Source organism: Cibotium barometz, chromosome 3, assembly GCF_041138505.1.
Source record: "Cibotium barometz isolate CiBa-2024 chromosome 3, ASM4113850v1, whole genome shotgun sequence".
Lineage (NCBI taxonomy): Eukaryota > Viridiplantae > Streptophyta > Polypodiopsida > Cyatheales > Cibotiaceae > Cibotium > Cibotium barometz.
The window spans coordinates 1,388,802-1,412,226 of NC_141048.1; positions in this window are offsets into that span (position 1 = coordinate 1,388,802).

Genomic DNA, 23,425 nt, shown 5'->3' on the forward strand with positions numbered 1-23,425 from the left:
CTTACTGTCCACAATAATAGCACGTACCAAAAAACTTCTCTTGGGCTTTTTCTTCTTGTCTTCAGATGTTGCCCCACCTTTGCCTTTTGCATTGGCCGTAAATGCGGTGTCATCACCATCACGGGTCTTGAACCACATCTTCTCCTCAAATAGATTAGCACTAAATTCTTCAAAAGAAAGAGGCGGTACTCTAACCTAGCTATTCAGTGCCATAACAAATCCATCATACTTCGGGCGGTAGAATTCGGACGCATCTCGCTGGTCTTTATGATTCCCACAGCAACCATCTAGTCTCGCAAATTTTTGATCCGAGAGATAAACACTTCTGCAGCCTCTCCTTCAGCAAACTTTTCAGCAGCAAGCTGATTCTCTAGGTTTTGAATCCTAGTGTGATTTCGGGTCTCATATTGATTTCTCACTATGGTCCAAGCCATGGATGCCTTGGTGATTGTGTGTTGAATCAGAGTAAGAATAGAATCACTTACACTAGTAACAATGGCACAAAGTTCATCTCCATTGCGCCACTTCCGTGCCCAAAGAAGAGCAACATCTGGTGGAATCATTCTTGTGTTATCGTTGGGGTCAATGGTTTCCACCAATTCTTAGTCTGTTCCCAGAACAGTCTCCAGTAGCTCATAGGAATCAAGGATGGCATTGATTTTGAACTTCCAAAGAGTGTAATTTGTCCCATCTAATTTTCCTTCAGGTGAAAGCAGGTGGACGGATGCGCAGCATTCGAATAGCAACACCACCACCAAACCCTGAAGCAGACATCACTCCAAGCTACTTCTATGTAAAGAAAGACTAGACTTTGTGTACTATTGTTGCTAAGAGCACCTAGTGCTCTAATGCCATGTAAGAATAAGGCACAGCGGAAACACATACATCAAGAGAAAGTACACTAGACAATGCAATAGAGAAAATGGAGAGAATTTTAAAATTCTGATTATACCAAACAAAAGATACGGACAATATGATGGTGATGTCTACCTGTGCGCTCTAATGTAGAGCTTAGATGGTGATCTAGACAAACTGTGGATGGAGGGTGTACTGAGAGTATAGGGAATATATGCTCACAAGCATTGGATGCCTTTGCTTGTGCCAACTATGTCCATTTATAATGCTACAGGTAGCGCGGTGGATGCGTCCAAGACATGGGCGGCTACGCTGCATTGACACGCAGCTCACCGCTCGCGTATTCATAACGCTTCTGCCCACTAATGATGAACTTAGTTCCTAAGGAAATATTCTAGGGAATATTCCCATACCATTTTGGGCCGGGGAGCTAACGCTTATACCTCTCATCATCTCCTAACCATCAACGGTCACAACTACGACCCCTTCCAACATCTAAGCTAGGGTTTCCACTAAAGATATGTACACCAATGACTTATGCTCATAATGGGACCCATACAAATGTGCACCACACATCAATGTGAGATACATGCTGAGAGGCGGGCATTGAACATATACTAACATAGCCCAATCAACATCTATATACCCATGTAGCTATATCTCTATACCAGCCTCATAAAAAAGTCCATGATCAACTGTGGACTTTATGTACCTGAGAATCTTTCTAGCCGTATCCAAGTGTGGCTTCCTAGGGGCCTGCATAAACTAACTCACAAGTCCAACAACATAGCTCAAGTCTGGCCTAGTAATGGTCATGTAGATCAAGCTACCCACTATGCGCCTGTACGTATTGGGGTCCTCCAAAAGCTCGCCTTGTAACTACGAAAATCTTTGTGTTATGCTCCAATGGCGCTGAGATGGGCTTACAGCTTGTCATACCATAGTTGGACAACATGTCTAAGTAATATTGTCTTTGCAATAACAAAATGCCATGAGGTGATCTCACCACCTCTATGTCAAAAAAAAAATATCGCAGCTCACCCAAATCCTTCATCTCAAACTTTTGCTGCAAAAGTCCTCCTGACATCCTGTATGTCAACATCACTATCACTAGTGATAATCAAGTCATCCACATAGATGACTAATAGCATGATCCCTCTATTTGTCTTTTTCACATAAAGCGAAAAATCTGCATTGGATATCTGAAATCCAATGGTAACAAGATACTCCCTGATATTGTTTGACCATGCTCTGGGTGCTTGCTTCAAGCCATAGAAGGCTTTGCGTAACCTGCACACAAAATTTAGGTATGCATCACTCTCATAACCTGGTGGTTGTATCATGTAAACTTATTCTTGCAAATCACCATGCCAGAAGGCATTCTTTATATCCATCTAATATAAAGACCAACCCTTTGCTACAGCCATAGCAATGACAGCTCTCACGGTTTCTATTCTTGCAACCGGAATGAATGTCTCTTCATAGTCAATGCCATAAGTCTGCACATAGCCTTTGGCCACCAATCTTGCCTTATACCTGCTCACTGAACCATGATCGTTATGCTTCACTTTATACACCCACTTACATCCAATTGCTTCACTTTATACACCCACTTACATCCAATTGCTTTCTTTTCCTTAGGCAAAGATACTAACTTCCATGTTGCATTTAAATCCAATGCTGCCATCTCCTCATTCATGGCATCTTCCCATTCCTTATTTCCAAGTACCTGCTCAAAACAAGTGGGCTCCAAATCTTGTATTGCTTTAACCATGTAAGCATAATGGTGGGTTGTATATCCATCATATCTCAACCTGTCAACAGGGTACCTAACCCTCGTAGACCTGCATACACGTGGATCACTGTCAAGTGTCCTCAAAACAGCCCTCATTCTCCTTACACCAAGAGTAATCACAAATGGGATGCCAAGCTCCCCATCAAGGCTTTGTTTAGAGCCGCTAGAGTTACCATCCACATATGAGTGACCTGCTGACAGATCAGGCACAAAAAGTTGATCTACCTTTTCCTTCCCTTACATGTGTACCTACATCTATTCTCAACTTGCCTGACCATGGGCTAACATTGGATCCACTGCTACATGACTCTCCTAGTCCAGTAAGCACTTGTGATTGCTGCTCTACATGTGGTACAACATCAGAATTATTACATTTGCATTTTCTATTGCCTTCACTACTAGTACATACTAGCCACTTATCTTATCATCAAAGACATCTCTGCTTACTTGCATCTCACGAGTGGTAGGGTTATAACATCTATAACCTTTCTGCTACATAGCATAACCAATAAAGATGTATTTCTCTATCTTTGGATCCAAATTTTTTCTCACTTCATCAGGAACATGCACATATGCAATACACCCAAACACTTTCAAGTGATACACATCCGGTCTTATGTCTATAAACTTTTATTTAGGCGCGTCATACCATGAACAGCTACAATGGGTATCCTATTCATAATGTACATAGCAATTGCTACTACTTCTGCCCAAAAATAATATGGCATATTCTTTTTATCCCATCAAGGCACGTGCACTTCTACAATGTGCCTGTTTTTTCTTTCTATAACACCATTCTGTTGCGGAACTGTCTCTTGACTTCTTGCTTCCTTAGGAAATTACTGAACTCATTGGAGAAATATTCTCCCCCACCATCTGAACTCATTGGAGAAATATTCTCCCCCACCATCTGATCTCAGGCATTTTATTTGCATGCCTTTTTCCTTCTCAACCACGGCTTTGAGTCCCTGAAAGTGAGTAAACACCTCACTTTTCTCCTTCATGAAGTAAACCCAAACTTTCCTAATGTGGCATCAATAAATGTAACATAGTACCTGCGACTTGCAATTGTTGCAGTCTTGGTCGGTCTCCCCATACATCTGAATGTATGACATCTAATGGCCTTGCACTAACATGCTTTTTATGTGGGAAAGCATGTTTGGTCTGCTTACCAAGCTAACATGCTTCACATACTTTGTGTATACCATCAACCTTCAACGTTGGCAAGCCTGCAACAATATTTTGGGCCTGCATAGACTTCAGTCACTATACATTCACATGACCAATGCGCTTGTGCCATATGTCAATATCTACAATGACACCTGTTCCATGCACAAACATGGCTGCCTTTACTTCACATCCAAAGTAAACATGCTGCCATTTCTGTTACCCTTTGCAACCAAGCGACACTGATTTTTGAAGTCTTTCACAAAACATCCTTGAGGATTAAACCTCACTTGCAAACCCTACTCAACCATTTGTCCAACAGAAACTAGGTTCTTTGTAATATTTGGAACATGAAGTACATCTTTCAAGTACTTCATTTTTCTATCCTGCATAGACAATGGAACTTTACCCACAATGGGATATGCAATATCATCATCTGTTTCTGCATAACCTAGTTTTTCCATTTTGTGCATGTCTCTAAACCACTTAGCATGACTAGTCATGTGGTTAGAGGCACCAAAATCTACATACCATGTATCTTGAGATCTTGACACATCTCCTGTTGAAACTGAGCATATGCTGCATCACAAACAGTTGCTCACTTATGTCATCACCTCCCTATTTACTAGATGATACGTAGTTGCCTTGCTGCAACTTTCCACTTTTAATGTCATTTTGCTTTTTATAATAGTCCTTTGCTATGTGCCCTGGTTTGCCATTGCCCTGACGACATTCATGCACTTACTACCCATGTGAGGGCAATGGCTTTTGCATTTTGATGCTTCCAAAATTTTCTTTGTGGCTGATCAAGTGCATCAATTGTGTCGTTCTCAACAACATCCCAGACTCCTTTACGCATAAGTAGCAGCTGCATCTGGGTTTGCCATGTGGGAACACTGTACATGAACTTATCCATGAACACTATACTAGAAGATAGCAAAGTCATGACTCAAATCTGAACTGAAAACTCACTGTTTTTGCAATGGAATTCAGCTTAAAAGACTTGATGGTCATCAACAGTAGTCGACTGAATAGTCTTGCCACAAAAATGGCCTTCTACACCATGAATGGCAGCTCCAAATGACCCCAAAAACGTTGCTCAAGGATCAAAAGATTGTGCCCCACAACAAGGATACATGTTGCCCATCTTGCAAACATGTATGACAGTTGCAGCTTGCTGCCTGCATCATGGAACACCTCCAAAGTCGATTATGGCTACCCATGAAGAAGAACCACAACCCCTCCTAGCTGCCCAACAGCATGTAGAAGTAGAAGAGTCGGCCAGCAGCTTGAAAATATGGAGGAGATGCTGATTTCAAAGTGGGAAAGAGGGATGAAGCAAGGCGACATCAAGAGCAGTCGATCATTAGAGTGAAAGAAAGGGAGCATACGGGGCTGGAGGAGAGGAGAAGAGAACCTCATGGGAGTGGGTAACCAAAGGAGGAAGAACAACTTCCATTTATGGGTTGGCCTTCACCCCCAAGGGTTGCCCATGGAGGAGCATGGCTCTGATACCATGTTGGAAACATGGATCCTCCCACTTCCTAGGCGGTCACCCATCACACACTAGAATGTGTGTTTTTGGTCAGCTATTGTGTGCTATATACTGCATAGCACATTGAGTGCTTGTTGTACTTGTGTAAGATGTAGACATAAATGTGCTATTATGAGCTATATTGCACATTCCATGTGGGATTGTCAAGTATTGCATGATTGTCAAGTATTGCGCACTACTCCCATGCACTATACTAGCATGTTTGTCATTGTCTGCTATTGTGACAAGTGAGACAAGAGTGTCGACTGCAATCAAGCCTTCCCTCTATCTATTGTTGAGGGCAACCAACAAAGCACCATAGTTGGAGTGTGCACAGGGTGTGGGTGTCCATTTGATGATACTACACTAGATGCTTTCTCACTGCCCTGCTACCATGTCTACCACATGTTATCCTTTGCTCATGTCTGTAGAGAGTATGGTGCTTGTGTTGCAAGGGACTACAACCAAGAAGTTCCTGCCAGGGCAAAGAGGATGATGGGCCAAAAGCTGACAATTGTAAAAAAAGAGTATACTTTTGGTAAGTTAAACATGGGTTTTATTCCATCAGTATTTTAAGATGTTGCATGTATTTTATATATCACATTGGATTTCCAGGTATAGAGAAGGAAAAATTTGGGTTTGCACATGAAGTGGCTGGGGAAGGGATAGATCACCTCTCCACTCGTCACTGGTAAGCTCATTTTGACATCTTCAGATGAAGTGTACTTTCCTTCCAATTAGTGACTAATTACAACTGAACATGTTGACCTGTAGAGCAATTCTCACATGCTGGCAAGGATAAGGTGGTTGGCTCAACAACTATGGACGATCCGTTTACACCACATATGCAGTAGGCAAGTGAAGCTGAATCTACAATGGGCAATGATGTGGTCGATTAGTTGGCAGAGGACGCATGTGAGTCGGAGAGAAGAGTGAGCCCGAAGCCAATGAAGCCTACCCCAAAACGGCAAAGGTTAACCCCAAAGCCCCTAGGTGGTGATGGACTTGATGTCCCTCTTATCAACTATCTAAAGAAAAAAAGCCCTCTGCAAAGCAGAAGCTGTATTCTAATGCGATGTCAGATGAGGCTCCTTAGCCATTTGACATCCATTCATTTGTCTTCTTGTAGCCCAAAGACATTGCCATAATTTGAATGAGTTTGTTTAATTTGGTATTCCATTTTTTTACACGTGTATATTCCTTTGATGTTTTTTGCTCCTCCTTGCAACTTGCAATTTAAGTATTTGAGTAGAATGGAGTGATGTGTGTGTGTATGCTTACCTCCTATGCATGTTGTAGGTGTTCCCCCTATTCCTAAATATCCACTAAGATCCCATTCAAATGGCTCCAATGTCATGGCTACTCCTGTAAAAGCCACCAACAAGAAGGCTACTTTGAAAGATGCCTCCAAGGAGGCCATACCTGCAGGTCCTAAGGTTCCAAGTAGTAAAGTTAATGTGTCACATGCAAGTAGTAAAGTTAATGTTCCCATGCAGGCAAATGCCTCCAAGGAGGCTATACCAACTGATGACACAGGTGACAGTGTAGGATGTCAAAATGCACAGATTGTAGGCAGCGAATCTATTGATGACATCAAGTTTGATGCATATGTGTGTGATGGTGTTGAAATGGCAGCAAATGTATTTGATGACATCAAGTTTGATGCTTTTTTGCATGTTGATGCACTTGTGGATGCTCTTATAGGTAAAATAACCAATGCACAGTCCGATGCATGTATGAATGGTTCTGTGGATGCGCGGCTATGGCCAAGGATGTCATCGATATGAATGTGGATGCTGGTATTGGCAAGGATGCCATTGACCTCAATGTGGATTCGAGTGTGAGAAGGACACCCCTAACTTGAATGAGAATTGCCATGTGGAGCCTGCTGACTCTAATGTCCAGATGCTAGCACATGCTATGACTTCCCCGCGGGCCCATCTCATTGGAGAGGCTACTGTGCAGGATGATATCTCAAAGGTTAGTGACCAGTTCGATGAGCAAGAGCATGTCGAGGCTACTGTGCAAGATGATATGTCACATGTTAGTGACTAGGTGGATGAGCAAGAGCATGTAGAGGCTAGTGTGTGAAGGACACCCATGACTTGAATGAGGATTGCCATATGGAGCGTGCTGACTCTAATGTTCAGATGCTAGCACATGCTACGACTTCCCCGCGGGCCCATGTCATTGGAGAGGCTACTATGCAGGATGATATCTCAAAGGTTAGTGACCAGTTCGATGAGCAAGAGCATGTTAGTGACCAGGTGGATGAGCAAGAGCATGTAGAGGCTATTGTGATAACTATTATAGTGTGTCCTCTGTGTACAAAGACCCGATTGTTAGTGCTAGATCTGAATGGCCTTTTGTTGAAAAGGTATAGGGTCACATATCACCGAGGTGTTGCTAGGGGAGGGGTACCTATTCATGCCATCAACCAAATATGTGATGCCATTGAGATGCCGAGGGTTGCCAATAGGGCACACTTCCATTATGTGGCCAGACCGGATTTGGCCACTTTTTTAAGTAGTTGTAGTTGCCAGTTCAATCTTATTTTATGGAGTAGCTGCTCAAAAGAGAATATAGAAGCAGCGTTGTCTAGTTGTTTTCCACATATGCCATCAGATATATTTATTGACAGGATCGCGCAGGACAGGTGCAAGACAGCTGACTTCAGCCTGAAGGACATCTTAGGTGTGCCTTGGTCTCCTGATAGAGAGAAACCAATGTTCTTCAAGGACCTGCATGATCTGTGGCACTATTACGGAGAATGGAATGAAGACAATACACTCCTCATTGACGATACACGATACAAAAGCTTACTAAATCCAAAAAATTATTTTATTTGTCCGTCAACCTTTGAGCCAGAGGACACTGATGATAACCCCTTCTACCTCACCAGGACCCTTTTCCCGTGGCTACTGAGATGGAGGCAAAGTGGGATCCCACGGGAGTATACATATACTCACATGATTACTAATCCAAAGGACACCCTGTCTCCCTTTGTGATTAGGCACTTTAGTCGACAATAAGTAGATGATGTTTTTGTACAATGGTACTCCCGTACCTTTTTGTAATAGGATACCCTTATACGATATTGTGTACTCTGAAACCCTTTGTAATACAATTATCCAAATACTACAGTGAGTTAAGTTTAATGCCTTGTTTCTTTTTTGAAGATCAGTCTAATATGTGCTATGATAGGTAGTGCTATATAGCACTATCCAGGTTCTGTTGGCTCTGTTGTTTCTATGTAGTGGTACCAATTGTTCCTTAACTGGCTGCCTATGTCAAGTACAAGCACACAAACTGTCATAGATGTGTGCTATATAGCACAGATGTGTGCTATATTGCAGTCATGTTTGACAACCATGTCAAACATCTAAGTGGTGACTACATCTATGTTGGCACTTGTGACAAAGACGTGTGCCATAAATCACATGTATGTGACAGACATCACCTGCATGTCCACTAACTCATCTGTGCTATATAGCACAGATGTGTGCTATATTGCAGTCATGTCTGACAACCATTGCAAACATCTAAGTGATGACAACACCTATGTTGGCACTTGTGACAAAGACATGTGTGCCATAAAGCACCTGGTGTCCCAACACAAGAAGGCAAAAAAAGGTAGAATGCCATACTAGCATAAGTCCACAAGAGTCACAAGGAGTAGCAATACCATAAAAATCTGCAGGATCAAGTCAATACAGGGTAGAAAGGATAGGGAATTAAATTTGCACAACATCCAACAACATGCTGCACATTAAGGAGCAAATCCAAATAGACGACAGGGGTTCTATAAGACTAAGAAAAAATTTGCACACCACCACCACTATACTAATCTAGTTATAGCATGGATAATGAAAAGGTAGCTAATACCCAATGATGACCAACTCAACTTTATAATGAATACTTTACAAAAACAAAACAAGTAAGGTGTCAAGATTAGTATTTTCAAAGATACCAAGCCTGCATAAACATTTGGCCTATACCTCATAAGGCATGGCATGGTATATAGACTCATGGATCGATGGGGACAAGTAGTAAGTCTTAGAGACAGCATCCACCAAAGGCATGTCAAACTTGATCACTAACAAGATGGGACTACATGTGGCTAACACCCATGTTGTCAAGCAAGGTATAGTGTTGGGGATTGTCTTTGTTTTGTTTGTAATAGTACCCTGTAATCACATAAGTGCCTCTCGCAAATCTGTTTCCCCATGCATCTCTGAGAGATTTATCAGTCAAATACCTTGTCTTAACACATTTAAGAATATAGAAGTCCACACCTTCATCACTCTTCTCCTCTACATTCACAGCATAATTTTCTCCCTCAAGGATAAGCCGACTGAGCATATCCTATCCTCCTTCAAACATAGCATAATCAGCCAAAGCTTCATCTGCTAGTATCACATTTCCCAACTGTGGTTTAAGTGTAATGTGTTCCCATTTTTTAACATATGCCTTGTTGGCAAGACCTCCACTTCCTTTTGATGCAAGCATTGCAAAAACATGACAGCCGCGCCTAGTCTTCAATTGAGTAACATCATGACGCAAAAACCCGCAAATGCTATGCAAGGATCGAGACCCATTAATAGTCTCACATCCCCACGCTTTTAACCTGTCTACATCGTCAGGCTTTATTAGCCAAAAAGTCATGTTTATGTCAGGGCTTGCTTTTGTTGACTGAGCATAGGAGCTAGATGTACCACGTGACATTGTTTTTGTCCAAAAATCAACAACATCTGAAGCTTGCCTAAGAATCACACCGTCTGTCTTAAGCTGCTCATGTGTTAGGGCCCTCTTCACCAACAGCGCCAGTGCCATCGTGTTCCCCCTTTCCATGACCTGATCCAAAAAAGTTCCATGTCATCTCTATCCCTATCAGATTGTAAAATCTTCCAACAAAGTAGAATGGCCTTGAAGATTTGAATTGCAAAGCTGCACCATCAGACCAGTGCTACTCAAAAACACAAACCTTGATCTTTGAGCCACCTGTTGTGCATAAGGAAGCAATGTTGGACAAAGAGAGTATCATGCAGCTTGCCATCAGACGTGTAAAAGTGCATTTCCTTAATTATGCTGTCATCTTTATCGCTTCGACGATAAGAAATGTGAACTAAGATGGTACATTGGTCTGTGTGCTAATGTATGACTGAATCTCATTCTGCTAATAAGTAGTTCTCAACGAAGTCCACCACAGAGACTATGGTATCTACGCAGGAAACACCTTTAAGCACTCTCTATATTGATCAGCCTACCATCTGATAAGAAATGTGAACTAAGATGGTACATTGGTCTATGTGCTAATGTATGACTGAATCTCATTCTGCTAATAAGTAGTTCTCAACGAAGTCCACCACAGAGACTATGGTATCTACGCAGGAAACACCTTTAAGCACTCTCTATATTGATCAGCCTACCATCTGTATGTAAAGTTGTGCTTGATGAAGGACTTGGTTCTTTCTTGCAAAAGCTTTGTGAATTCTCTGACAACCAGATGCTTGATGGACAACACCTTTCGTTTCCTTGTTTCACCATTCTTGTTTTTGAACCTGAACATCTTCAAAGACTTAAACTGCAACTGTTTTTGTTGTCTCTTGATGCTCACATGGACAAAAGGGAATATTCTTCACACCGCATTTATCACATTTGCCCATAAGACATGCGTACCTGTGAAATGCTAAATCCTGATTCTTTGCACATACACATAATTATCATAGTTTTGTTATCCCAGACAACGAGTGCTCTCTGAAGCCGCACATTTGCCACCAAGCACAGCTTTTTTGCAAATGTCATAGGCACATAAACATGACCTCCCCATGAAAACCAACAGCATCAGAACGTAGTTGATTGTATGCATCTTTCAAGAACATCATTTGTATGTGGTACACACAGTAGCATGTGTTCCGAACTTTTAGCTTTGTTACAAACCATGGTTTGAGCTTCTCAAAAGACCTTTACCCAATCTTCACTATTGGGTGGGTCTCTCTGAACTTTAGGAAATACTCTGTCTGTAGATAACACATATGCATTAGTTGTCAATGTCATAAAGTAACTCAAAATTGTAAGCTATATAGCACACTAGCATATGATAATACTTTGTGATATGCATTGTATAGCGCATAGCAGTAGTAGTGGAAAACTCATTATGCTTCTGCTATGCATTATATAGCACATAGCTGACCAAAAACACACATTCTAGTGCAATGCATTACATAGCACACATATGAAGGCAAAAGCACATGTGCAAGTGCTATGGCTTATGTAACACATACTATTAGACAATAGCAGACATATTCTTGGCTGCTATATAACACACAATAGCAGTCAATGCCACACATGCTAGTAAAAAAGTTGATTAATAGCACATATGCTTTTGATTGCTATATAGCATAGAATAGCAAGCAATAGCATAGATGCAAGTGCTATGCAATAACTGTATACGTATTGGTGCCTCTGAAACCTGTGCTTCCAAAAGTGACTCCCCATCTAGCTCAGAACAACCCTATAAAGTGATTACGCTCTGCACCTGTTCAACAAATCTTGGATAAAAATTGCCCTCAGTAGTACTTCCAAACACTTGTAATTCCTGGACAAGTGTAGCAACCTCCATTTGACAAGTCTCAATTACTAATTGTGGTCCTTCCATAGAGAGAGAGAGCTCCAACACTAATGAATTCTCTGTTCCACACAGAGATTAGAAGTGTGTGTGTGTGTGTGTGTGTGTATGTGTGTGTGTGTGTGTGTGTGTGTGTGTGTGTGTGTGTGTGTGAGAGAGAGAGAGAGAGAGAGAGAGAGAGAGAGAGAGAGAGATGGATGCATGTGCAGAGCTCTCTGATTCAATTTCTCAGTTGCACCCACAGAAGAGAGAGAGAGAGAGAGAGAGAGAGAGAGAGATGGAAGCCTGTGCATGCTCAAGGTAGAGAGACAATCGTGAAGAAGGTGGATCAATTTGATGGTAAAGACATCACAAAGTACCTGCGCAATTACACAAAGGAAATGGAGCTAAACAGGGTGACTGAGGAGGATATGGTTCAAAGCTTTGAGCTGGTATGTGTTCCTGAAATAAGAGAGCGCATAAGAGGATTACAGGCAGCACATGGTGGCAGAAATTGGGAGGAGTTCAAGCTTGCTTTGAAGGATGATTATTTCATGGAGGATTCCGAGCGGGTGACCAAGCGAACTTTCTTGGAGTGGGTTACAAAACCCAAGATTGGAATTTCTGCCACAGAGTTGCTAAGAGAGTTTGAGAAGCGCTATGCCCAGCTGTCAAGGATAGAGCGCACAACCTTAGACAGGGAAAAAATAGAGCTCTTCTTACAAGCAGCTGGGAAAGATCTCCAAGAAAAACTGGAAATTCTCCTTGAGGATAAGGATACGGAGCAGGGGTTAAAGAATGATTGGAATGATGTCGAGGATGCGGTGACCATGCTAGCAAAGCGGCAGCGAAGGAGGGATATGGTGATGAGCTCGGCAACTCCTATAATTGTTACCTCTGAGAATCTACCAAAACCTACTGCTGCAATCCCAAAGGTAGAAGGGCCAATGGATGAGCTTATTAAGGGCATGCAAGACCTAAAACTAAAGATGTCCAGGATTGAGGAAAAAGGGCTACCATTAGGGCAGGCTTCTATGCAAAGACCTCAAAGCAAAGAAGGGTTTACATTCAGATGTATATGGTGTGATGACCCAGAACATGCGAAGAAAGACTGTGCCAGTTATAAGGAAGCTCTCAGAAACCAACTTGTATTTTTCAAAGATGGAAAAATCCACCTTACAGAGACTGGTCTTCCGTTAAGCACAAACTTTGGGAAAGGAGGGATGAAAAAGCTGGTTGAGGATATAGCCATGCCATCTCTATGGTTGAGGCAGCAACCTATGGGTTAAAGGCTAGTCAATCAAAGCAGGAATCTGAGAAGGAAGACTATGAGAATGAAGATTTTTGGCCATCAACAATGGAGCTAATTGCGTCAAAGAAGGTGTCTAAGCAGGCTTTGCATGAGGCAAGAGACTGTATACGTCTTGAGACTGGCTGGGAAGAACCTGTGGATTCTCTATCTGTTCATGCCTATATTGCAAAATGCCAGAATAATGAGGCACAGGTTGAGGAAAAGCGTAAGAGGGAAAATGAGGAAGGAGGGCCATCAAAAAGGGTCACCCGTGGTAGTGGAAAGAAGGACCCTGGGCCATCACATATGCCTCCGCCGCAAAACCAGCCTCCACAGGAAGCATCAATAGAAGAAGCGCTAGCAAAGATAAAGCATGAGAAGGAGAAGGGTAAAGGGAAAAGTCCGCTCTACAAGCTCCAATCTCATATTGAAGCCGCAACGAATCTCAAAAAGGTGCTAGAAGAAAGGATTCTAAACAGTAGGGTGGAATTTACATTAGGGGAAGTCTTGGAGATTGCAAAGAAAGAATTCCATGATGAGATAATTGATATTATACGAAGGAAAAGGCAGTCCATAATTGAATCTATTCCATCACAGGGGGAGACAAGCACTTCCAAGAAGACTCATGGAGTACAGGTACAGCAAAAGGAAGAGAGAGAGAATGTGGTGGAATGCAGTCACTCTACTGGAGGGGCACGACAAGTGCGCTTTGTGGATGAGGGTGATGAAAAAGAAGTTCTTGCAAAAAGTCATTACTCCAGGAACCATTGGGCAAGGGCCACCACAGAAACCCTTGTCAAGATAGGAGACTTGGAAGAGCCGTATGTCGCTCTAATCGACCATGGGTCTGAAATAAATCTTATGGCTAAAAACCTCTACAACAAATGTAAGTGGCCAATGGATGTAGATCATGGGTGGATGATTAAGGCGGCTAATAACTCATCTGGAGAGCTCTATGCAACCTGCCCAAATGTAAGGGTAACTATAGGGGATGTGAAAGATGACCAGAACTTCTTCGTCCAGGAGATGTCATCGTATCCCCTTATCCTTGGGCAACCCTATATTACAGCTGTGAGGATGGAGACAAAAGTCTTGGACGATGGCTCGGCGTATGCAAGAATAAGGAGCAAAGATGGCAAGAAAGCTGTTCAGTTCTTGACAGTTTGCATCAACCATGAAAGGAACCGCGAGTCTCTTCGAGAACAGTCACTCCCAAAGATAAACAGAGAATTCATGAACTACAGGGAGATGAGGGATTTTGGCCAGGTGCCATTGTAAAGCGGGATTGCAATGGTGCAAGGGGCAATGAGTTCTCGTAGGACTCAATCAATGTAAATAACTTTTCAGCAAACTTTCAGAGATTCTCTAGCTATGGGTCAATAGTCTTTGTAAAAAGCAAGAATTTGAAGCGTGGTATACGTCGATATGTACAAAATGTACAAAAAAGTCTTGATCAGTGTGGTCTTTTGGAGAAAAATGAGTTTATTTCAGGTGTGCTTGACGAGGTGTCATTTGTGGATACTATGGATGAGCTTTCTGCCATGGAAAGCGCATGCTTACAGGGTGAAAATGAGATGGTAAAAGTGTCATCTGTGGGGATGTATGATATAATCCGAGAATTTGAGGGAATGGAATGTAAAAACATGTATTGTGAGATGGATGCTCGTGTTGATACAAAGTATAAACGGTTGCAAAGAAGGTGAAACCAATTGCCTTGCCCCTGCCACCAGAAAGCAAGGAAAAAAAGATGAAGCCTCTATGCAACCGAATCTCAGAGATCCAAAGAAAATTGGGCATAAGTTTACACAGGAAACCCTAAAAGAGCTGAAGATCAGTGACAAGGATTTCCTGTTACCAGTTGAAAAGGAATGCTTTGAGGAGGTGCTTGTAAAACATGGGAAGGCCTTTGCTTTTCAGCCGCATGAGATAGGCTGTGTTGATCCAAGCGTAATAGCGCCAATGGTGATCTTCACTGTTCCACATGTGCCCTGGAACCTGCGGCGGTCGATTCCAGTACCAAAGCTGATGGAATTACTAAAAGAAAAGATCAGGATGGGAATTTTGGAGCCATCATGCGCTCCATACTCTAACAGATGGTTTACCATGCTAAAGAAAAATAGAGCATTGCGCTTCATTCAAGACATGCAACCTGTAAACAAGGTCACAATCAGGAATGTGGGAGCAGGTCCGATTGTGGACGAGTTTGCAGAAGCATTTGCAGGGAAAGCTATATACTCTATGGGTGATCTGTATTCGGGATATGATCAGTTCCAGCTGGATATACAAAGCAGGGACATGACCACAATGAAAACTCCTTTGGGTTTGGTAAGGATGTGCACCTTACCACAGGGAGCCACCAACTCAGTGGCGCATATGATGAATGGAATGAATAAAGTCTTACGAGACTTCATACCACAAATAACTATGCCTTTTCTGGATGATGTGCCCATAAAAGGCTGTGATGAAAAAGATAAAGATGGGGATTTGGATTCGAAAGGGTGCCGCAAGTTTGTGGCAAATCATATAAAAGATTGTGATAAAATTCTATCCAGGCTTGAAGAGGTGAATCTTACTTTGTCTGGATTGAAATCAGTGTTTGGGGTTGGTGAAGTACTAATCGTGGGGCATCTTTGTAGTACTAATGGGCGGCGGGCGCAGACCTTGTCCAGCCAAGATAGATGCGATACAAAGAATGAAAGAGATATGCATTAATGTTACAAAGGTGAGGAGATTTCTTGGTGCATGTGTCTTTTATGTTATATGGATCCCACATTATGCACATGTAGCAGATCCTCTCTACCAACTTTTGAGGAAAAATCAGAGATTTTTATGGAGTGCTGCACATATTAAAGCTATGCGGAAGCTGAAATGTCTCCTCCAATCATCACCTACTCTAAGGAAGGTAGATTATGAGTGTGGCAGGCCTGTGATTGTAACAGTTGATACTAGTCCTACTGGGATAGGATGGGCAGTAGGGCAAGATGATGAGGATGATCACAGGTATGTAATCAGGTTTGGAGCAAAGGTACTGAGCATTCACCAACGAAATTATCCGCAGATCAAGAGGGAGTTATTGGGAGTAGTCACTGATCTAAAATGTGAAAAAGAATATCTTATTGGAGCATCCGTGCTTGTGGAAACTGACTACTTGCCACTCCTTGGGATGATTGCAAGCTGCACCACTCCAGATATCGCTATGCTCAGGTGGATTGCCTATATCAAGTCACTAAATCCTGAGTTTAAGCATATTGCAGGGAAGGACAACCCAGTTGCAGATATGCTATCAAGAGCCAGGTATGAAGATGAAGAAGGGATGATTAGTGACATTGATGATGTAGGCACAAAGTTCTATACTACTGCACATGCAAAAGGGGACCATGCTTGCTTATCAAATGCACTTGAGTCTTTTACTGAGGAAATGTATGAAGGAGATTGGTTGCTTATTGGCCAATACTTGAGTACCTTGACAAGGCAGGAAAGTTGGTCTGACTTAGAATTCAAGAGGATCCGTAGAAAGGCATATGGGTATTTTCTAAAGAATGGGTACCTGTGGAAGCATCCTAAGCAGAGGAATGCTATGCCACAGAGAGTTATATGTGATAAAGAGACTCAAGGGAAGCTCATGAAAGAATTCCATGAGAGTCTCTGGGCTGGACATCGAAGTGTGTGGGCCACCTTTACCAAAATAAAGGAAAGATATTGGTGGAAAGGAATGTACAAGAATGTATCCCAATATGTGGAAACATGCATGGTATGTCAAATGTACTCGAATGTGCGACATCGTGATGGCCTACAACCAACCTACCCACCTGCCATGCACTACAAATGGGTAGTGGATCTAGTTACAATGCCCTTGGGAATCTGGCAGATGCGGTACATAGTAGTTGCAAGAGAAGACCTGACAAATTAGGTGGAAGGGCGTGCTCTTAGAACAAAGAGCATAGAAACAGTATGCAAATTTCTCTTAGAAGATGTGATTTGCCGATATGGTTGTGTTGGGAAAATAATAGCTGACAGGGGTGAGCTAGATGCTGAAGAAGCAAGGGAATTCTTTTCTAGAATTGGTATCAAATTGGCCCTAACATGTGCTTACAACCCTTAGGGCAATGGTAAAAGCGAGCGAGGACATCCTCCAATCATTAAAGCTTTGGCTAAGGCATGCAGAGGAAGAATGCGGGAGTGGCCAAGGCTGCTACCATATGCCTTATGGGCTGACCGTACAACTCATAGCTCAGTGAGGACAGGATACACGCCTACAGAATTAATGTATGGTCAGAAGCCGGTAATGCTAGTTGAAGAAGTAGTTCCAACTTGGAATGTATTACCCTGGGTGGAAGAATTGAACAGGGAAGACCTCCTTGCATTACGAATGAGGCAGTTGGAGAGGAGGCCTGAAGATGTAGAGCTTGCTAAAGCTCGTTTGAAAGATACAAGGTTGAAAAATAAAGAAAGATTTGATAGAAGACACAGACTCCGGCCAAAACCCATTGAAGAAGATGATTGGGTCCTAATGTATAATAGTAGTCTTGACAACCAGTTCACCGTGCAAAGGAAGTTTGCAAAAAGATGGTTTGGCCCTTACATTGTCAAGCATGTGCATGGAAATGCCACGTATACCCTGTGTGAGCTTGATGGAACAGAGATAAAGAATCTTATAGCAGGCAAAAGGATCAAGATGTTTAAAAGAAGGCATGACACCTTTTGATTCGCAGGAGACTCAAGATGAGAGGCTTGATAGTGATAGCATGGACATGGTTGAAGAGGAAGAGGATGATCTTCCTGGCAATGTAGAAGATGAAGACAACATCCAGATATATGTGGATCTTAATGATGACTTGGCACATACCGGAGGATGTGCAGGTTTAGAAGGGGTGGATGTCGTGCCATGGCATGTCTATGGTGTGAAACCATGCATGTGAGGCCATTAAATACAAATTCAGATGCATGGCATTAAGTGCCATGACTTGAGTCATTATATGATGCCCATGTACATATGTTCATATTGTAAATGAGGTTCAATAAGACGAGCTGAAGCTGAGCCAGGTCTCGAAGCCTCAGTACATGAGTGTGGTGTGAATCGTGGAGTTTTTATGCTTATGGTGAACCTTGGGGGCTAGCAGAAGTCCCTGTGCCTTTGTACATAGGTTTGGATTTTGCTTGAGTATTTAAAAGCTTTTCTTGGCCCCATGAGATGGTAAAATGCTCAGAAATCATGCTTGAGATGATAGTGGCATTTGATTGAGGTTCAAAATGGAATGGATATGGCCATGGTCATGACTACATGGTGACGGAGACATGTGAAAGAGGATGTCAAGAATCTTTGGTCAATGCGTGGGAATTACCCCTTGTGAGTCTTGGTGTAAATAAGCCCAAAAAAAATGTTGATGCTTATCAACCTTAAGAAATGGAGAAAATGAAGGGGGCGCAGCCTGATCGAATTAGGAAGGCAAAATTATAGCTACTTATCAACCTTAAGAAATGGAGAAAATGAAGGGGGCGCGGCGTGATGATCCGAAGCATAAGGATGGAGCCATTATAGTGTGTGGCCATTATGAAGCGAAATTTAAAAAAAAAATGCAATACAAGTGGCCACCTTGTAAAGGTCCACGTGGAAGCTTTTGTAGCTGCCAGCGGGTTCCCTCCAGAAGCTGGCGAGAAGCTGGCGCCTTGCTGGAGTGGGCCTAGAGAAAAAGGGGACCGCCTCGTTGATATGGTGCTCTCTGGGGAAATTCTACTAAAAGGGAAAGAGCGACGGGCTGGTGCAAAAGCAGGTAGAGCTGGCTGGAGAGACTGCCTTGCAGAGGTGCCTGGGTAATCGTGAGGAAGCAGAGGCTGCTAGGTGTGAGGCGCGAAGACAGCCGACGTGGGGAATCGCCTTGAAGGCTGCAGCAGACGGGTCTGAAGAGGAGAGTAGCCGGTCGGTGCTCGAAGACCGTTTGGAGTGCAGCTGCTGCTGGCGAAGAAGGGAAATCCGCCGACAGCTAAAACCGAGTTCCAAAGTCTCGTGTTTGTGAGTTTTCTCTTTTTAAAAAAAAGAAAAAAAAAAGAAAAAAGAAAAACATTGAACCCTTTCATTCTCTCAAAGCAATAAGAGAAACAAAGAAGTTTTTTTCTCTTTACTAAGCAAATACAAAGTTTCTCTCTCTTGAAAGTAAGCCAAAAGGGGTTTACTCTCTCTCTAAATTCAAGACAAAGAGGGCTTCCTTCTTTTCTTTCAAAGCTTAAAGGGCAAGGATTTAACAAGCAAAAATCTGACTTTTCTCTTGTCAACAAACCCACAAAATCCAAGTTTTCATGAGATCAAGAATCATCTTGAAATGGTGATGTTGACATTATGTGAAACATGTGATGTGAATGGTCACATGTATATGGGAATCTTTTGAAGATTGTGCTATGCCTACATGTGTTATGTATGAGGCACTTGGAAAAAGGGTCAGGAGATCTATGCTTGAAGCGGATCATGCTCTTGACTCGTAACGTATATGCATTCATCAAGCTGAATTTGGGGATGCTTTAAAGTGAATTGGCACATGTACATGTCGACCAAAATTAAGATGTCATAACCCCCTTGAAGAGATATATATTCTGTTTCCTTTCTGGGATTTGAAACGACTCTCATAGCCAGAAGTCTTGCACTTGCCCAGCAATACCGCCCACATCATGACAACGTCTCGATGAGTCACATATGTATATCTGTAAACAATCAGGTGGACTGTATAAATCACCTAAAGGACGAAACTAGAGAAAGAAATGTCAACAAAGGAAGAATCCAAAATTCCTTAATCCGAACACAACAAGATAAACTCGTTGAACTCTAAAGAAAAAGATTTCAACAAGTGAAAATGCCGACGAGATTACACTCATCAAAACATGCAGGCTATAGATAAAAGAAGTTTATCTAAAGAACGCCTACACTATAACTTTAAGTGAATTCAGAAAATGAGATTGTCTTTAATTGTTGGGGTCAACATGCCAAGTGATGTAAGCAAGGCAACAATCTTGAGCCCAAATTATCCGATAAGATAATATATGTGAGGAATCGCTAGCATCCCATACCACCATGATACATACCTTACCAATTTGTTACTCCCTAGTATGCTGTCTAGGAAATATGAATAAAAGCTTGCATAAAAGAAATCACATGGCCTTATCCCATACTTTCACATACTAAAACCTGTCTCTATATACCTGAGACCACATCAAAGAATAACTCTTTCCGAGTACATTATTAGAAAACAATTTGAATTATTGGCGCCTTTCTAATGATTGATAACTACCCAATAAACACAATAAAGTTGGGGTAGAAAAATAACTCACCTAAATACATAAGCAACTAGGTATCCAAGTTGGAATATATACAAGAGTACAAGGAATATACTCCAAAATTACGTGCGAAAACGAAGGCAAACCCTACCTTCAAAGCACATGATATTATCCAAAAGATCAAAAGATCCTCATAAAACCATGGATAGAAGCACCTCGAATCCATAAAAATCATAATTGATCATAAAAATCAATGCATGCCAACTAATGGTCATTAATCATACCAAAAGAAGCATTAAAATTGGTGGCCAACTCATCAATCCGGAGTATATGAACGTGGTATTGTTCAAACAAAACTCCAAAGTAGGAAAGTGAAACACATGTGTGTAGCACTCATTAAAAACCCCTAGACACAAGTGATACAGGTAGAACCTGATGAATCCATATAAAACTTGGAAACCATCCAATAAAATCTACCAAAACAACTAGATCAACTAACCCGTGAATTCCACATAACACTCGAAAATAAGAATTCTCGAGAAAAAGGAATTACCATGATTTTTTCCTAATTTTATAGGGTCTCAAAATACACTAATTTTAAATTCCACCAAACCTATCTTATGACATTCCAACCTATATTCTTCCAAAAAAAATTTAGCAATTAGATTTGCCGAAATACCATTGATATTTTATAAATACCAATTTCTAGGATTTCTAAAAATAACTTCTAGAATATTCCTAATTTCTCCTGCGAATCCCATCATTCACGAAATTTTCAATTCCGCCCGATAATTCTCAAATCCAATGAAAATTTACAACTTTAATAGATTTTCTAAAATTTTGGGTAAAAAATAGATTTTTAAAGGAATTTGAATGACACGGGTGCCCGAATGGACACACCACATGCCAATCACCAATCCTAGATTTTCCAAAAAAAATTAAAATAACCTTTATCTAATTTTTCACTAATTTTTAAGAATTTTTAAAAATTTTTATTTTATCCCAAACGTAATAGAATACGAACTGTCCAAAAATTTCAGAATCCCAATGGTCTTTCCGGAATACGGAAAGCCAATACTTTTGGGAAAATGAAAAGACAAAAAAAATCAGAATGTGAAAGGTCAAAAGTTTTCGAAATCTGAAAGGTCAAAAGATCCCCGGAATTCGGAAGGTCAATAGGTTTCCTAGAAAAACAGAAAGCCAAAAGGCTCCAAGAGAAAAAATTTAAGAAAATTTCAGAGAATATTAAAAAAAAAACCTTTTTCTCCAAGTTTTTTTGAAAATAATTAAAAAACTCTTTTAAAAAAATCAAAAGCTTTAATAAAAACTTTTTTAAGCTTATAAATTATTTTTTTATGGGGGGTGGCTTTTTTCCACCCGGCGGCCTGCATAGCGAACCCCCCTCATGTTGAGAGAGAGGAGAGCTCCTCTCTCCTCTCTCCTCTCTCCTCCCCTTCTTCTCCATTCCAACCTTCTCTCTCTCTCCACCCCCTCCTTCTCTGTTAACAAAGAGGTGGATTAAGCTTTAATTGAATTTTTAATCATAGTTAAAACTTAATTATAATTAACATTAATCAAAATATGCTTTTTAAGAGGTGTTCACACACGAAGGAGAGAAAAATAGAAAACAATTTCAGTTTTGAGAGGAGAAAAGAATCCCACGCACATGGGAGAGAACTCAATGCATCAATTTGGCTGTCCCACACTGCATTTCAGCAGAAATTTGGTAGAAAAATTGATAGCATCTTCGCAGAAAACCCGCCAAAATGCATTTAAAAATATAGTTTTTACCGTAAAAATACTCTAAAAATTTCTAAATAATTAGAAAAATTTTCCAAAAATTATAAAAATTCAAGAAATTCATTCTACCAAAAATATCCGTAGTAAAATGTATGGTATTTTGGTAAAAATTCCATAAATGCTTATTTTAAACCAAAAAAAGGAAAAAATAGCATTGAACTCGGAATTTTCTCGTAAACGTCGATTCGTCCATTGAATAAAAGAATCACGCATTCCAACCGCCATATTGACGATCCACGTGCGTAATCAACAAAACGAACCAATAAAATAACTTTTTTATTTAGTAAATATTAAAATTTACTTTTAAAAATGTTAAAAATTGGAATAAGAAATAAAAACAAGAATAATTAACTAGAGATTGCTCTGATACCACTGTTAAAACCCTAAGATCTCTCTAAATAATCATCATGCATAAACATGCATAAACATGCATAAACCAGGCATAAACTCATCCACCCGACCACCCCCGAGCTCGAGGGTCCACACATAAATACAATGAAGTACCACATACCTTACCTTGGTGTCCCATACCACCAAGAGATATGACATTATTCTAGCATCACATAGCTCTAGTGTGAAATTGGCAAAAGAGTAGACATCATGCTTTACACAAGAGGACATCCCTTGAGTGTGCCCTATGTCCCTATTATATAGGAGGGTCCTCAAGTGAGTCTTGACTCTCCATTTCCCATGTGTGACCCTTGGATGCCTAACCCTAACCTCAACCCTTAAGGTTAGCCCTAACCCATGCTCCCATGCTCACAAGCCTAATGTGGGTTAGCCTCCTAGTATATGCACATATAATGTGCACATAACAAGGCATTTAAAAACAATGGGGAGGGCTGTAGCACCGGGCACCCTATTTTTTTAAAAATGTAAAGGTTTAAAAAGGTAGAGAGAAGGCATCAGTTAAAAAGGTACAGAGAAGGCGCAGAGAGAAGGCTTTAATTTGTTTTCTTTTACATTTCAAAAAATGGGAAAAGGTTATAGCACCGGGTGGATTGCATTAGAGAGAGAAGACGTAGAGAGAGAAGACGTAGAGAGAGAAGGCATTAAAAAATGGGGGAGGGTTGCCCTCAAGACTAAATCCCACGGGATGTTTAAGAGGGTGGA